Source organism: Arvicanthis niloticus, unplaced genomic scaffold (genome assembly GCF_011762505.2).
Source record: "Arvicanthis niloticus isolate mArvNil1 unplaced genomic scaffold, mArvNil1.pat.X pat_scaffold_1222_arrow_ctg1, whole genome shotgun sequence".
Lineage (NCBI taxonomy): Eukaryota > Metazoa > Chordata > Mammalia > Rodentia > Muridae > Arvicanthis > Arvicanthis niloticus.
The window spans coordinates 153-15,637 of NW_023045224.1; the positions used below are offsets into that span (position 1 = coordinate 153).

The window sequence follows — 15,485 nt, forward strand, 5'->3', positions numbered from 1 at the left end:
CGGTGAGAAAGAGGTACAGAGGAATGGGCATAAGCATGTGGGGCTGGTGCACAGTTCCTGGCTCCAGGATGCACAACCTTGTACTTCCCCACAGTGGGAGCCTCTGGCTGAGGTGGAATATGGGATGAATTCTTGGGTGTAGACGCTTGGGAGACCAGTACTTTAGAGTCACCTAAAGAGGGCTTGGGTCAGCCTCTGCTACTGAGATCCAGGGAGGGAGGGTCTGCTGATGGGTTTGGGCAGAAGGGTAAGATTCAGCAGAACAGTGCAGGGCAAACTGGGGTCCTGTTTGGGGCATCACGTAGTAAGTTCCAGGACCCATTGCCATCCAGTATCTGTCTGTTCCTCCCTCCCTTCTCTATTTCCCCCGAGGCCAGGCTCCTCTATGTTTACTGCTCAGATCTGCAGCTGAGTCTTCTAAACGGAAGCAGGAGGCAGGCTCTGCTCCCTTCCTTGTCCCGCTGTTCCCGGTCTGGGCCAGCAGCAGGTCCGAGCTGATAGCGCCTGCCCAGTTATGTGACTGCAGTCTTCTGAAACGATAGCTTTGCAGCGGGCACTTCCAGGTCCCCCAGCCAGAGGCCCCCTCAAGCACTTGCTTCAGGGGAAGGGGAGGCTGGAACACCTACCTCACTTCTCAGGGAACGGTGGAGGAATTGGGAGGAGGGAAGTCTTCGAAAGAGGGTAGGCTAGGTCTGCCCATCAGGTAAAGGCAGGCGCACTTCTCCAGCTGGACAAGCAGGGAGGGGCTGATCTTCACGCAGCCATCTGCAACTAGTGAGGTCCGCTCTGTGCTCTCATGGACTCTCCCAGCTCAACTTCACTAAGAGTCCCTCTGAGTGTGTGGTGAGTCCTGACCTCAGAGACTCCACGTCTAGCTCTGGTCAGTCTGTCCCTAGACGCGGAGAAAGTCACATCAAACCAAACCAGGCTTAAAGGACAACAGATACCCGGAGCAGGAAGTTGCCTCGCCTCCTAGACCATTGTAGGTGCCTGGTGGGACCTACACGCCCACTCCATCCCCATGCTGCTCAGCACAAAATACGAAAGAGGGTGGTGTGTTTCCTATAAAATCAGTACCCAAAGGAGGTGCCCAGAGGCACTCAGAGGCTACCCCCAACCCCCACTCTCCAATCCCTCCCTATTTCTGGGACAGCGGTGGCGGGGCGCCAAGGGAAGGTGATTGAAGCGCCACGACGAGAAGCCAAGGGTGCCTTGCAGAGGTCTCAGGATAGAGCGGTGTTTACGAGGTGTGGGGCGCGCAGACCCGACAGGATTGTTCACTTGGATGGGGTCAGACCTGGGACTCTCGGTTGGAGGTGCGCAGGGAGAGGGTGCGCAAGTGAAGCTGGAAAGATGCAGAGGAAAGTACTGGGAAGCGAGCTTAGTCTTAAAGGTTGGACCAGGAGCCAGAGAGGGGAGGGGCTGAAGCGGGGCTGGAAGTGGGCTCTCCCTATTGGGATGGTCTGGGCGGGGCCGAAGGCGGAACGGGAGTGGCCTGGGCTGGGGGTGGGGCCGAAAAGGCGGGAGCGGTTTCGGGAGGGGGCTGGGGTCGGGACAGGGGGGCGTGCGGCGGGCGGGCCTGACGTCTGGGGAGTCCCGCTCCGAGTTTGCTCTCCATCACTCCTGGCAAGTGTCTGGCCGCGCCAAGCGGAGCGCTAAGGTCTCGGAGCTCCGGGCAACTGCCCCATCCGCACCTGCGGGAACCTTGCGCCCCGCACCTGGTGCAGCTGGGTTGCGTTGCTCCGCTATCCCCCGGGGTATGGCGCGCGTGAAGACAGGGTCTCTGGGCCACAAGGGCCGCCTGTGAGTCGTAGAGCCGAGGACCTAGTGGGAGCGCGACCGCGCGCACTATGCTTGTCCGGGTGGAGGCGAGGGCGGCTTGGCGCGTGGTGGCCCTGGCGCTGCTGCTACTCCCCGCCGTGCCTGCAGCCTCGCAGCCGCTTCCCCCGCGCCCGCTGCAGCCGAGCATGTGAGTAGCGCGAGTCGCGAGGCTCCTGGCGGCGATGCTGACCCGGACAGAGCTCAGGGCTTTGTCCCTGGGGCCACAGAACAATGGGCTCTTTGCTTTAACTGAGGAGGGGATGGTCTAGACCCGGGGTCCTGGATTGGATTTGGGGCCCTCGAGTCTGCCGCAGGGCCCATAGCCTCCGGGTTCCCGCCTCTGCAGTAAGGGTCCTGCAGACTTAGACAGATGACGAACTCAGGAGAGGTGAGAATCCAAGCCCCTGCGGCGCAGGGTCCAGCTGGGGAGCGGGCTTGGAGGCGGCCGAGAGGAAGCAGCCTGGTCCCACTTCCTCCCCAAGCTGGTCTCCTGGGGTCTGGGGGCCTGCGCAGGGGCGGGGTGCTCAGAGGGGGCTGCCAGAACTGTTTTGTGTGTTAAACACGTGCGCTCTGGGGCCTCGGGAGAAGGAATTCAGTACTAGAATGGGCAGGAAGAGAGAGGGTCAGGGAGCCAGCGGCGACGGATTTAATTTTGAAAGATGATTCCCCAATAGGCCGGTTAGCGGTCTCTCTTAAACTGCAAAGTGATCCCTCTGTTGGCCTCAAAGGAAAACTGGTGCGAAGTGAGACCAAGTGTGATGAGGTGTACGGAAGAGAGGCCTGCCGCCCCCACAGCCCTTCCCCGCAGGGTGCAAGGTGGAGTCTTGTGAACTTGGCAAGGCTGCTGGGTCGGTATGGGGAGTGGACAAGGGACCCTTCAGGCCGGGAATTGGGGCTTCCTCTCTGCTAGTTCGAGCACCCTTTCACCCACAGAAGAGACTTGCTGCTTCTGTCCAGGGCTGGCACTGATAGATAGAGGCACTGATAGAGAGAAGACAAGCTTCCTACTGGGACAGGTGCCCTCGGGACCTCCTCCCTGGGTCTTGCTTTGGTCTTTGTGGCCATTACAAAGGAGAGCTGGATCTGAGGTGGGGTCCTCTCCCCATGAACAGAAGCAACCTGTGTCCCCGACTTCTGCTGCTCATTTCTCTTAACTGAGCTTGCTCAAAGGAAACTTCAGTCCTAGAATGGTAATTGCAATTAGCATAGTAGGCTAGGGTTGCCAGCCTGCTTGTCCTTCCATGGTTGAGAGGGGCTGTAGACACAGGCTTCCTGAGGTTCTAGGTGGGTGGATGCAATCTGGCACCTGTGGAAACTATTGCTCGCCCTTTATGGGTCCCCCACCCAGCTCTGTACACTCCTGCTGCTCTCCCTGGGAGTGGAGCCAAGGGCTTGCTGCTGTGTCCTGTTCACCTGGGCCCAGGAAGCCTTTAGCTGTTGAAAAAGCTGTTGGAATTAGCTGTGAATGGGTAGCTGGGTATTGGGAGAGACTGTCCTTTCTTCCTCTTGATGCTCTGCAACCTGTGACCCACTTGGTGGCCTTTTTGTGTCCCAACACGCCTCTGTTCTCAGATTGTCCACTTTAGGTGGGTCTGAGTTCCAGGTTGGGCAAGAACCCTGGCTCTCTTCCCCAGACCTACATCTCTTGGGCATCTGCACATGGACTTTAGCTGACTGGGCCAGTGAGGCAGTTACATTCGGCCAGACTGGTGGTGATGTCTCCCTGGGCTTTGTAGGAGGAGCTGGTTAATCTGCTGAACACACAGCAGGTGGAAGTCATGAGGACAGGCTTTCTGAGGTGTCCTTGAAGGTTTGCTCTTAGCTCCCCGAAACTCAGAGGAGCAGGGGAGGGGTACTGGGAAGGCAGCCAGGACCCTAGGAAATACTTCTTCTTGGCTGGTCCTCTCTGCCCTGCTGCCTTTCTCTCCTGGGGAGTTCTGATGAGCTGGCAGGGCCTGGCACAGCTGCTGCACCTCTTTGGCCAGTTTTCCTGAACTGATAACTGGAGAGTTTTCGTGGTACTTTGTCCTCCAGTCCATAGCCCCCTACAGTTGGTGTGCAAGCCATGGGCCTCTGCAGGCTCTAGGGGTAGGGCAGCTCTCAGTCTCATCCCAGGTGCCCTGTAGACCTTCACGAGTCTGCTGGAACAGTGTGGGTGATTCTCTGGCTGCAGCTGACCGTGGGTGCTCAGAGTCAGTGGGTGGAGCGTGACCACCTACTTGTTTTTGCCTCTAAGCGACTTTTCAGCTTGGAGGAAGTATGACTTGCCTGCTTCGGCTGGGGATGGCAATGATTGCCGAACAGTGTAGGGTTGGCATGGCTGCTTAAGGCTTTCCTGCAGCCCTGTTGAGGATGGAGAGAGGGGTTGTCCATGTGTTGAAGCTCCGACCAGCTCTGCCTGAGGCTGCACCAGCCACGTGTTCACACACAGCTTCGAAGCACAGGGCTTCTTCTCCCAGTCTGGAGCCCCTTCGGGCAGCTATGCTAAGAAAGCCAGTGCCAGGGCTTTGAAATCGGCTGCCTCTCCTACTCCCCAGGCAGGCAGTAGTCCCCCCCATCCCAGCTCAAGTTCCATCTTGCAAGGAGCTCCTTGGTATACTGACCCTGAGGGCTTAAACAGCCACGTTCTGTGAGTGAGGCTTCTTCTAGTCTATCTCTAGAAGCCCCCTAACACCCCTCTTCAGGATGTGAGGAGATTAAGATAGTGAATGGCCAGATGCCTCGAAAGACAGGAGGTGCTGTGCCTGTGAAGCAGGGGGAAAGGGCTTGTCGGAGGAGCAGGGGAAGGAGCGCATGTCTGCTGAGCATCCTGTGCTGGTCTTGTGCCTGGCAGGAGTCACCTGAAGGTCTCCCATCTGCCTTTTCTCAGTGTTTACATGCCCCAGACAACCGCTGGGCTCCTATCCCCAAGCCTGACACTTTGCAGTGTGCCAGCTGTACGAAGGCCAGGGAAGTATGCTCAGAGGTGAGCCACGAGGCCAACCGAGGGAGGTATAGACAAATCCTCCCCCTGAAGCTACAGGGACAGTGTGACTCCCACTTACACACCTTGGTGAAGGGTGTCACGGCCATGCGCATCCCTTAGCTCCTGCAAAGACTGCCAGCTTCCTGGAGCCTCACTCCATCCTTCAGCAGATGGCTCTGCAGCTGGGCTGAGGTCCCCTCCCTCTGATGGCACTGGGTCCACTTTGTGGTTTGGGCTTTGCCTTTCCTGACTTGGCGGGAAGCTGCATGCCACTGCAAGGAACTGAAAGATCCTTTGACCTACTGAAGAGATTGAGTCTTTGCTTCTGGGGCCCTGAGCGGTGGCTGTCGGTTTGTCTTCCCTTAGCTTCCCTTCCCCAGAATTCCCCGTCCTTCACCATGCACGTTTGCCCACACTCCCTAGGAGAGGCACCGGGTCCAGCATGTGCCATCCCAACTCCTCATTTATGCCAATTAACCACCCCGTTGGGCTCTTGTAAGAGCTTTGAATCCTCTAGGTTGGCCTCCTGTCTATGTGGATTCCTGCAGATCCTCGTCACATGGTTGGAGCCAGTGACATTCTCTACATGTCACAAATGTCCTTATACCAACCGTGTTGCTCTCTCAGACCTTAGGTGCAGACCAGGGACGGGAACAGAGAGAGAAGGTGAAGAGCTACTGTGTGACCACAGTGGAGGAGTAGCTACCACCTGGCAGGGAGAGTTCTAAGTAGCTAGGCAGATAGAGACCAGGTGTCCTATATTCTCCTAGGCTCTATCTTCTGTTGGCTTCCAATCAGCTACACTCGCCACTAGCTGGAGAGCAGCACAGGTGCGCTCCAGGGAAATTCCATGTGTTCAGGGGTCCCATAGAGGGCAGTCTCCTGTGGGCACACAGCAAAGTGGAGGTCACAAGGGTCACAAGTGAGGCCAGGACCCAGGCAAGGAAGGCTGAGGGGAGTTTTCCCTGTGTGTGGACTGCTGCCCTGTGCAAAGCCTGCCCTGGCTTTGTCCCCATATTCTTAGCCTGGGATTCTGGCTCACAACAGGCCTCTGGAAGTCTGGGTTCAGTATTCTTAAGCCATCTATTTGAGAGGTACAGCGGAGCTCAGGAAGAGGCAGGGTCTTGGGTCCAGGCTCCATGTCTGATTGGCAGGTGGTCTTAAAACAATTCAGGGAATTACTGTCACCTTCTTTAAGGTGGTGAAGGGGATACCCCATGGGGTGATGCCTAGAGGGTCCCTGGTATCAGCAAGGCAAAGGGTGGGGGGAGGGGTCTGTCCCCTGGGGGATTGTCTCTGTGAAGTGGCAAAAAAACCTTTCCCATTGGGTTCTGGAATTTTACAGCTGCTTGGTTTGTCTGGGTCCCGCCTGGCCATGGAGAACGCATCCACAGTTACAGTGCACATGTGGGGTTCACAGCATATCCCAGATCCCGCTGCTTCATCCTGGGATTTGAGAGTCCTCACCCTGCACTCACCCCAGACTTGGCACGGCTAGCTTCTGCCCTAGATGGGAAGTGTGGGAGACTGGGGAAGGTACAGTGGGGACTGCCCCGCAGGAGGTCTTAGGAGCTCTTCTGACTATGCTGTAACTGATGGAAAGCTAGGGTTTAGATGACCTGGCTTCATGCTGGGCAGGTACAGACCTGCTCAGGGCCGGGAGCCCCTGATGTCGGTCTTGTACTTTCATCTTGTCTGTAGTTGGTCTGTGCATTTCCCTGCGGGGGTGGCTTCCCACCCAGCAGAGCCAGGGAAAGAGCAAAAATAAAAGCTTCTGGATCAGAACATCTGTCTGGGGGTGGCTGGTCTGGGGCCTGAGCTGCTGGTTGGGGTGGTCTGGGTCTCTCAAGTGGTGAACTTTGGACAGCGCCCAGCAGTCACTGAGAAGAGTGAAGCCATGTAGAGGTATGGGGTGGAGGCAGAGGTTAGGAGCAAAGTCAAGGATGTATCTGCGTCCCCTGATGGAGCAGGGACCTCAGCTAGGGTAAGAGGAATGGGCGGCTCCTGCTTACTCTGTGCCCTGAAGAGGAGGGAGGGGCTGTGTTGAAGAGGATTGCCAGGCTTTCTGTAAGCACCCACCGGATTGGAAAGACTCTGGTCTGTATGAGTGTACTTGGTAGCCCTTTGTGCTGGGGACTGAGCTCAGAGCCTGGTCATGCAGGTCCAATGTTTCCTTTCATTCCTTGGGACATGTGGGATACTCACCTGCTTCCCAGACCTGGTCCAAACTAGTGGGTCTTGTCTTCGGCCCCACGACTTGCCTTTGGATCTCCTGGTCCCCCAGGCTTGAGTGAGCCTGAGTTTTTGTGTATTTTCCCGCTGTACATCTGCAGACGACTCCTCCAGTTCAGTTTTTCTTACAGGACAGGAGCCTTTTCTCCACTTGGTGGGCCTGGAGGGCCACCTTTGGCACTGTGTGTCCTTAGGCTGGTTTCGGGGCTGAGTGGAGGGCAGAAATATAAAAAGAATCGCTGCCCCGGGTGTGGCTGGATAACGGCCAGATTTTTGTTTTCTATTGACTTGCTTGCCCCCACCCCTACTCCTGAGTCACATCCACACACATCCCTGTGTGGTCTGAGGATGCCAGGGAGACTCTGAGGTAATAGGAGTGAGGGAGGATGTTCTGGGGCCTGAGCCCCAACAAGGCCTTGCCGGTCCCCTCTACCCTGAGCTCCTGGGCTGTCCACAGGGGACAGCAGATTCTGCCTGCCTTGAAGATTCTTAGGGACAGTGCCTTGTGTAGCTCAGGATCCTGATAGAAGACGCTGTGACCCTCATTCCTTCTTAGTCCCCTTGTCCTGGAGTCCCGAGTGGCTAACATGTGGCCTAGCGCAGGATAGTTGGATACCCAGTACAGGCATAGAGGTATGGCTGCTGCCAGCCAGCTGCTGCCAGTAGAGAAATTGAATGTTCTCCTTTTTTTTTCCAGGCCCCATGTGTGTGCAGAACAGAAGCTGACCCTGGTGGGCCACCGCCAGCCATGTGTGCAAGCCTTCAGCCGCATAGTGCCTGTGTGGAGGTCAGGCTGCGGGCAGCAGGCATGGTGTGTTGGCCAAGAGCGCAGGTACGTGACGGAGATCCTGATCTAGTGGGGACCAGTTCTCAGCCAGGAGCGGCAGCAGTAGCCTTTAGGGTCAGGCAGCAAGGACTGGGGCCCCACCTTGGTTCGACCTGATTTCCTTCACTGAAGTTAAGGTTTTTTACCCCCAGACTCTAACAGGCCTGCTCAGGTGGTGGTCGGACTCTCAGGGGACGAGTGTTGATTGGCCAGAAGGCAGAATTCCATCTTAGACAGTGGAGGTTCCAGCTGGAGCTTCCTGCTCAGCCAGCTGACCCCTGGGCCTAGTGCCCAAGCCTGTGAAAACGTATTGCTCAATGTTTTATTTAAAAATCAAACTTTAAGGAGTGCCTTTACATAGCTGTCTCTGCAGGGCCTACCTGAGGGGAAGCTGGGCTGTGGGGAGCAGCGTGGACTGCAAACGTCAGATGTTGAGGAAGTGGTAGAGTTGGCTGCAGCCCCGGCCAGGTGGAGAGTAGCTGACAAGAAAAGCAGCGTGCTCGGCGAGAAGTCTCAACGCTGCCGTTCTTGTTGGGTCTGGGGTTCATAGGGCACCTGGAGCTGCTCTGCCTGACCTAGGAGCTCCAGGGCCACTTGAGCATTAGTGTGTATTTGCTGCCCATTGTGTAGGACAGCCCAGGACACCCATGGTAATGTCTAAAGATTCTAAGTGCAGAGGGGTGAGGGGGCTGTAGCAGCTGACCTGGGTGGGGCATGCTGCTTGGGTCTGCAGAGCACAGCCTGCTCCTTTCCCCATGGAGTGACAGGCTGCCGGTCAGGACTCCAAGGAGAAGGAGGAGCCTCCCATTCTCAGAGGTCAATATTTTATGCCTCTCCTTCCAACCTTCACGTGGTTGGGAGTGCACATGTTTACGGACTAGCGTTTGGTCCTCCAAGCTGTGTCTCCCTGCTCATAGCTTGTGAAAGACACAGTGACTGGAAGCCCCTGGGCACTGTGGCTGGAGGGTCTGTCACAGTCAAGGTTTATAGATTAGCAGGGAGTCCAAAGTAGCTGATGACCTACTATCTAGGAGGGTCATCCTTCCTGGCTCTGTGCGTGTGTGTGTGTGGGGGGGGGGGGGGGGGGGGGAGGGGCAGAGCCCTGGTGGGTAGGTGTGGAAAATGGTTATAGGCGTGGTATCTGAGTCAGGGTTTGCTGGGTATCTCAAGATGGCTTGTGGTTCTGGGATTCCCCATCATTCTACCTAGCTCAAGGTAGGTACTTGGCACCAAGTTCCCTTTACCCATCCTTTGGCCTGAAACACAGGAGTTCAGCCCCAGGTGGGGGTGAGGGGTCCAATGTGGCATTTTGGGTTCTAGGCTCCAGGTGGGGGCCAAAGCCCCGGTTGAGACCCTGTCCGCTATGGTTGAGGGCATCCTGTTTGTTGGACACTGGCCTGTTTTCCTCCTTTGTCCTTCCTATTCTGAGGTGCCCCTGAGTCATTTGCCTTTGTGCCTATAGAGGATGACAGGTCTAACCATGGAGGTCAGAAAGTACACACACCAACCAGGCTCACCTCAGCTCCCCGTGTATAGCAAACACAGGCATCTTGAGGCCTTGAAGTCTTTCTTGCTGTGTTTCCCAAGCTCTGCGAAGTTACCCCCATCCTCATCTGGATAGCTGTCCTGCTGTGCTGGACATCCCTCTCCAGCCAGCTCAAGACACCCTCCCTTCTCCAGAGCACCTGACTCAGTGGGTCATTGTTTTTAGGTCCCACTGGACAAGACCCACCGTGTTGGGGTCTCAGTCTCTACCCGGAGCCCTGGGGCCTTGTCTCTCTTCCTAGGCTCATGATTGGAGGCCACATTGGGACATACTCTGAGCTTGGCCTGAGTGGAGCAGGTGTTTAATACGGGCATGAGGTCAGATAATATGTCATCATCAATTCAACTGCAAGGGGGTGGGGCACGGCGGCCTCTGGACAGGGCTCTGCTGGTGGGCTCTCTTGTCAATCTTGCTGGCCCTTCAGCAGGCTGAGCATTGTACCTCAGCCAAGGGCTAAATTCAGCCACCTGTGGGTCACCAGTGGGCTCTGGTGGTGGCCAAGCCTGAGGGACATCACTATACACTGTAATGCCAGCCTTTGAGCATGAGATGATCCTGCTGCTGTAGAGGGTTCCTGTTTCCGTCTGTCTGTCTCTCTTTCGTTGGGCTCTCTTACTGAGCTGGAAACTTGCTGCCTAGCTAGGCCGGCTGACCAGCGAGCTCCTTGGCTCAACCCCTTCCTCCAGTGCTGGGCTCACATGCATGTGTAGCCATGCCCAGTCACTTACCTGGATGTCAGGGGTTCAAACTTATGTCCTGTCACTTTTACACTATCTGTTCTCACCCACTGAGCCATTCCCTTAACTCCTAGGTTTTTGTTTTGCTTTTTAGGGGGACCCTCTTCTTGATCTCTTGTGGGACAGACATCCCAGGATGTACTGGGATCCCAGCCCCCTCAGTCTGAATTTGCTTGGCCAGGTTGAGACCTTTTCTGGCCTCAGTTTCCCCATCTGTATTGACCTGGGTGAGGAGGCTAAGGTGACAGCTTAGACCATTCCCTTATGGCCCCTGCCACCATCTTTTGTCTTTAGGTAACAGGTGCTTGGTGTTGGTGTGTGGCCTGACATCAGCCTGAGAGGCCAGAGGGAGTTCAAGGATCTCAGTGTGAGAGAGTCTCTCCTGACAGGTCAGACAGACATCCAGGTCACCAGGCTGGGACTCTCTAGGCTACATAAAGAGGTCCTTTGAAGGTTAATGGAGGAGTCACCCAGAGAAAGGAAGGGAGTCGGACTAGAAGGCGCTGGCACTCAAATCACAGGGCCTGCATCCCTCTTGGAAAGCCCAGATTCATGAGTATTATGGCCTCCATTCTAACGTGGTCATAGTAGCCTCAAATTTGACATGGCTCCAGAAGCTGTCATTCCTACATTGTCCCCAAACTTTCCATTCTGACATGGTCCCCAAAGCCTCCACTCTGACATGGTCCCCAAAGCCTCCACTCTGACATTGTCCCCAAAACTTTCCATTCTGACATGGTCCCCAAAGCCTCCACTCTGACATGGTCCCCAAAGCCTCTACTCTGACATGGTCCCCAAAGCCTCCCACTCTAACATGGTCCCCAAAGCCTCCATTCTGACATGGTCCCCAAAGCCTCCACTCTGACATGGTCCCCAGCAGCCTCCACTCTAACATGGTCCCCAAAGCCTCCACTCTAACATGGTCCCCAAAGCCTCCACTCTGACATGGTTCCCCAAAGCCTCCACTCTGACATGGTCCCCAAAGCCTCCACTCTGACATGGTCCCCAGCAGCCTCCACTCTGACATGGTCCCCAGCAGCCTCCAGCCCCACAGGTTCAGAGCCCAAGTGAGCTGGTGTTATCTGAAGGTAAGCTGGTTTGGTTCTCATGGCTGCCTGGCCTCTCCAAGAATCTTTTTCCTTCAGGGGCCTTGTGGAGGAGTGTCGGGGGAGCCGCACGTAGCCCAGCCCTGTCTGCAGCCCAGGCAAGGGATAATATTTACGATGGCCAGGCTCTAGTGCTCGGTCGCTGCCAAATATTGTTCACGCTGTGGTCGGTTTCTGTCCGGGCAAGCGGTTTCATGTCCTGCCAAGGTGGTATTTTGTAAGGCACTCCCAGAGTTTCTGTGTGGAGAGTCTGTTTAGGAACACCAATGCTTCCGGGAAGTGGCCCTCAGCCCTATTTATTGGACGGATCCTAGGGCCACAAGGCTTTTGGTGTGCTGGCCCCAAGAAACACAGGCTGGTATGTCACCTGGAGATACAGCCTGCTCTACCTGACCATTCACCAGGGCTTCAAGGGCCCTTGACCTGTGGCCGTTGGCTTAATTTCTGTGGCTGTTGACCCTGTAAGCTGGAGGGTGGTGGGAGAGGCAGGAGTCGCCATTTCTCTACCTGTTTTCCCACCACCACCATCCTGTTTTTGGTTCTTTGTGTCTCCTTTTCAGTCTGTCTCTTTAAACATGGAGGTTTCACCGTCACAGAGCCCAGGGCATATGCAAAGATGTGAAAATCTTGTGTTCATTTCCTAGAGCTGTGGTGACAAACGCTGACAAATCAGGTGGCCTAAAAACAGCTCTGGAGGGGCCTTGGGAGATGGCTCAGTTGGTAAAGTATTTGTCATGCAAGTGTTAGAAACTTGTGTTCAGATCCCCAGAACACACCTAAAAAAATGCTAGGCAGGCATAGTTTTTGCATACCTGCAACCCCAGTGCTGAGGAGACCAAAGCCAGGTGGGTCCCTGGGGCTTGCTGGCCAGTCAGGCTAGGCAATTGGTGAGCTCCAGATTCAGTGAGAGACTGCTCCAAAAGGTGGGAAAAAATAAGACTGAAGAAGTCACTCAATATTGTCTCCACATATATATGACACATGCGTGTGTACTCACACAAACATAAAAATGCAAAAGACAAGACAGTTTTTTAAGTTGGAAATCCCAGTATAGGGGCTGAAGGTCTGAGGGAGCAGCTGTTTCTGTCCCCACTCTGTACCCCTGGCTGTCCTGTACTGTCTATCTTGGGGTGTCAGCAGCTGCTTCGTCTCCACATACTTTCCTTGTATTCTCAGGCATGGGTTTGGGGGAGTCCAGTATTAGTATTAACCTAGTATTAGTATTTATTAGTATTAGTATTAGTATAAACCTAGTATTAGCAGTGACAAGCAGAAGGGACCAGACTGGACTGGGCTGACAGCCGGCAACAGCAGCCATCTGTCTTACTGGTCATCACTGGAGCAAGGGAAGGAGGCTGAGGCAGGCAAGGGTGGGAAGAATGGAGCCTCCAGTAGATCTACGGGCTGTTAAGAGCCACCCTGTGAAGAAGGCAGACAGAAGGAGCCAGGCACTGGTATGTGGGGGGTCCCAGTTCCCTGAGCACCTCAGCCTGCTCACCTTTCGTTGACGAGTGTCTATCTTTGGGGCACTCTGAGAGCTGAAGCGCTGACCCCATAATGATCAACGCGTCCTGTCTCTTCTGTTCCAGGACTGTGTACTATATGAGCTACAGACAGGTATATGCCACAGAGGCCCGCCACTGTGTTCAGGTGCTGTCCCGGCTGGAGCCAGAAGCCTGGCCAGGAAGGCTGCCTCTTAGGTGAGTGTCCATCTCCTCTCAACTGGTAACAGGCAGACTCTGAACAGAGGCATGTGTCATGGAAACATCTGCCTAGCCTTGGCTCTCTGTGTGCTGGCCCATGGCTTCTGTACTTCTAGCCTCTGCCTTCAGCCACATGAGAGATACCCAGGGACCTCCAGCACCAGTTCTGTCTGCCGAAGATTGTTGGAGCAGAATTCAGATGGAAAACGGGCAGTGGAGTCCCAGCATAGTCTGGTAGAACTGAGGGAGGGACAGCAGGCTTGTTGCTGCTGTAGGAGGGAGGAAGGCAGACCTGAGTATCTGCCCATACCAGGGACAAAGGAACAGGCTCCTCTTGGCCATGGAGCATGGCTGTGGCAGCTGCTGGAGAGGCCTTGGCCTGCAGGTGTGGGACAGGTGGCTGCCAGGTGGATGTGGGAACAGGTGGCTGTCAGTGGATGTGGGGACAGGTGGCTGGCAGGTGGATGTGGGGACAGGTGGCTGGCAGGTGGATGTGGGGACAGGTGGCTGTTATGTGGTGTGGGGTTGTAGTGTGCGTGGGTCCTGTGGGTGAATTATGGGTCTCGTGTCTGCCCCCTTTAAGGGGCTAAGGCCATGGATCAGATAGGCAGAGGTGCGGGAATTTGACTGTGTTCACTCCACACCAGTGCCTGGTGGACATCGGGCTATGTGAAGCTGCAGGATTCTGCTCCAGGGATGGAGAAGCACAGTCTGAGGTCCTGTGGGGCCGGAGCTCTTGGGTTGGGGCGTCCCTGGGCCAAAAAGGCGGCTGGGAACCAGCTGGTTCTCAGGCCCTTGGCTCTCAGGCACCACTGAGAGGCGGCAGAAGGGTCGAGAGCGGGGCATATGGGCTAGATCTGCCCGCAGCCGAACGGGGGAGGGGGAGAAGCTTTGGCTGCACCCCGCAGGGATGAGACTCTTGGTCACAGCAACTTGCTTGGATGGGTCACGGCTGGCTCAGCTCTTGCTTGAGTTGGTGGCCTCTGTGGCTGGAAGTGTAGATAAGTCGTAGGTGGGAGATTAGGCGGCAGCTCAGTAGTTGAAAACCTTCTCCACGGTTCCCTATGGTGGGTCCCAAAGAAGAGAGGCAGTCCACGTTCTCAAATGTTTATTGTCATGGCCGAAAATGGATGAAGCTATACCTTGGTATTCTCAGGGGAGGACTGAGGTTAAATACCTTTTGCAAGAAGGAGGGTCTGGGAAGGAATGCTTAATTGGCTACTCCCTCTGGCCTTTAGGTATCTCATTAGCATGGAGATCTGTCTTGAGGCTCTTGGACCTGTAGTCATGCCCTCTACCTGTGGAGGGGCTAGTAGGGCCATTGTCCTATGTGACCCTGATGGCTACAGGCCTCTCTGTGGGAGGGCCTGTAGCTATGTGAAAGGAGCCAGGGGCCCAGGAGCAAGGCCAAACTCCTACCGTCCCTGAGGGTCTCCAGGGTTCAAAGCCTGCTCAACCAGGTATCTGGCTGCCTCTCACAGCCCACCCACTCCACAATGTGGATATAGGGGGGTGGGTGTGGGGACAGGTGGCTGTCATGTGGATATGGGAACAGGTAGCTGTCAGGTGGATGTGGGGACAGGTGGCTGTCATGTGGATATGGGAACAGGTAGCTTGCAGGTGGATGTGGGAACAGATGGCTTACAGGTGGATATGCGGATGGGTGGCTGGCAGGTGGATGTGGGACAGGTGGCTGGTAGGTGGGGTGTGGGGGACAGGTGATGTCAGTAGATGAGGGGACAGGTGGCCTGCAGGTATGAGACAGGTGTCTGTCATGTGGATATGGGGACAGGTGTCTGTCATATGGATGTGGGAACAGGTGGCTGGCAGGTGGATGTGAAGACAGGTGGCTGGCAGGCAGGAGTGGTGTTCCTCTGGAGGGGTCATTCCTGAGTTCACTAGTGTGTCTGGGAATCACACTCCTCACATTGAATGTTAAGTGTGATGGGATTCTGACTCCCTCATGTCAACATTAGAAACTTAGCACCTTGTCCTGAGGTGAACTCCAGTGAGAAATAGGGACCAGAGAAGGGACGCTTGCTGACTTTTTTTTCCAGGAGGGAAGTGAGTCACTCTCCGGAAGGGAGCAGAGGGAAGAGGACAGGAGGCCAGCTTGGAGGTGACAAGACTGGGCCGCGGGCCAGCACTCCCTTAGGTTGGGGTGTTCTGGCCCAACACCAGCATCTCCCTTTCTTTTGTGTCTGTCTGCTGTGTCCTCTGCTTCCTGTGGCTTGTGTGGGGGCCCAGGCATTATCAAAGTTCCACGAGTTTCTGCTCTGAGGTGGGGGTCCCTGGGCCTGACAGAGCATGGCCGGATGGGAGGCAGGTGGAGCTCTGGGGCTTACTGGGAACAGAGGACAGGACTAATGTACAGCTTCTGGCTGGGATGCTCTGGGCAGGATGGTGGGGTTGGGAAGAAGGGCAGGGCAGCCTTAGCCCTATGTCCCCTCCGAGTCATAACCTGGAATCTGCTGAACATCCCAGGGTGAAGGTGGGCAGAGGCAGGACAAGCTAGGCTTGACCCATCTGTGCAGGCTAGCTGTCTCCCT

The 15,485-nt window shown here is 55.7% G+C and overlaps 1 long non-coding RNA gene across 1 annotated transcript; it reads left to right on the plus strand.

The window, feature by feature from the left end:
• Positions 1–1,565: 1,565 nt before the first annotated feature.
• Positions 1,566–12,872, plus strand: LOC143433827 (uncharacterized). Its single transcript, XR_013070203.1, has 3 exons — positions 1,566–1,969; positions 7,716–7,850; positions 12,823–12,872. It is a non-coding gene; the product is annotated as an uncharacterized LOC143433827 (long non-coding RNA).
• The last annotated feature ends 2,613 nt before the right edge of the window (positions 12,873–15,485 follow it).